Source organism: Galeopterus variegatus, unplaced genomic scaffold (genome assembly GCF_000696425.1).
Source record: "Galeopterus variegatus unplaced genomic scaffold, G_variegatus-3.0.2 Scaffold6185, whole genome shotgun sequence".
NCBI classification, from domain to species: domain Eukaryota; kingdom Metazoa; phylum Chordata; class Mammalia; order Dermoptera; family Cynocephalidae; genus Galeopterus; species Galeopterus variegatus.
In genome coordinates this window covers 132,120-133,434 of record NW_007732296.1, presented here as the reverse complement: position 1 = coordinate 133,434, position 1,315 = coordinate 132,120, and the positions used below count along the sequence as shown (strand labels likewise).

Genomic DNA, 1,315 nt, shown 5'->3' with positions numbered 1-1,315 from the left:
TCGGTCATTTCCATCAACACTGAGATTCCCTCACTACATGTCACCGTCCATCTAGCGTGGGGTACCCACACTTCCTGGCACGCTCCTGTCAAACGAGAGGTTCCCGCACTACTGCAGTCGCCCACGTATCAGGCCCTGGGTCCGAGGAAAGCCTCGGTCCCGCCCGCTACTCAAACCGAACGTCTTAGGATCGCGGACCGGCGTCGCGCCTCTCGCCCTGCTGTCGACTTCGTCCGGGCAACCGCCGCCACCTCAGCCCATTCTGTAGTTCTGCTAGCCTGGCTCCGCACAGTTCCAGCCCAGCAGCCGGACACCAACCCTACTTCGCCCGCTCTCAGTGTCTTTTAATAGAGGATTTTAACACATTTACATTTAGGGTTATTATTAACATATAGGGACTTATTACTGCCATCTTGTTGCTTCTTTATCATTGTTTTTTTAGACCCCTTTTTCCTTTTTTTCCTGTCTTAATGCCTTCTTCTGTGATGAAGTGACTTTCCCTAGTAGTATATTTTGATTTCACCCTATTTATTTTTAGTATATCGATTATAGGTTTTTCTGTTATGCTTACCATAAGACTTAAAAAATGTCATAACAGATTGTTTTAAACTAATAAGTTAACTTGGATCTCTAAGAGAAAAAACCAAAATAGAGTGTATGCCTTAATGTCATTCTCCCCCCCCCACCTTGTAATATTTTGTCATTTCAAGTTACATCTTTTAATATTGCCTGTCTCTTCAATAGTTGTTGTAATTGTAATTATCTTCAACATGTTTGTCCTTTAGTCTTCATACTAAATATATTATAAATATGTAAGTGGTTTATTCACCACATTTACAGCACTGGAGTATTCTGAGGTTGACTATGTACTTACTTTACTAATGAGTTTTATACCCTCAAATGTTTCCTTGTTACAGTTTAGTGTCTTCTTGTTTCAGATTGCAGAACTCCCTTTAGCATTTCTTGTCGGGCAGGTCTAGTGTTGATGAATTACTTTAGGTTGTGTTAATCAAGAAAGTCTTTTTTTCTCCTTCATCTTTGAAAATTAGTTTTGCTTGATATAGAATTCTTGGCTGACAGTCTTTTTCCTTTAGTACTTTGTATATATCATCCCACTTTGTCCTGGCCTGTAGCTTTCCTGCTGAGAAATTCACTGAAAGCCATTTTGAGGCTCTGTTGAATGTTATGTTTCTTTTCTCTTGCTCTTTCAATATTCTTCTGTTGGTGTTTTTGTTTGTTTTTTGTTTTGACAGCTAGACTGTATGAGGATCTGAACCCTTGACTTTGGTGTTATCAGCACCATGCTCTAACGGAG

At 40.4% G+C, this 1,315-nt stretch overlaps 1 long non-coding RNA gene across 1 annotated transcript in view; it reads right to left on the bottom strand.

The window, feature by feature from the left end:
* LOC103605941 overlaps positions 1-289 on the bottom strand; it is a 796-nt gene extending 507 nt beyond the window's left edge. Inside the window, exon 1 of the long non-coding RNA XR_551833.1 lies at positions 199-289. This is a non-coding gene — a long non-coding RNA (uncharacterized LOC103605941). The remainder of the gene's footprint in view (positions 1-198) is intronic.
* Positions 290-1,315: the final 1,026 nt, after the last annotated feature.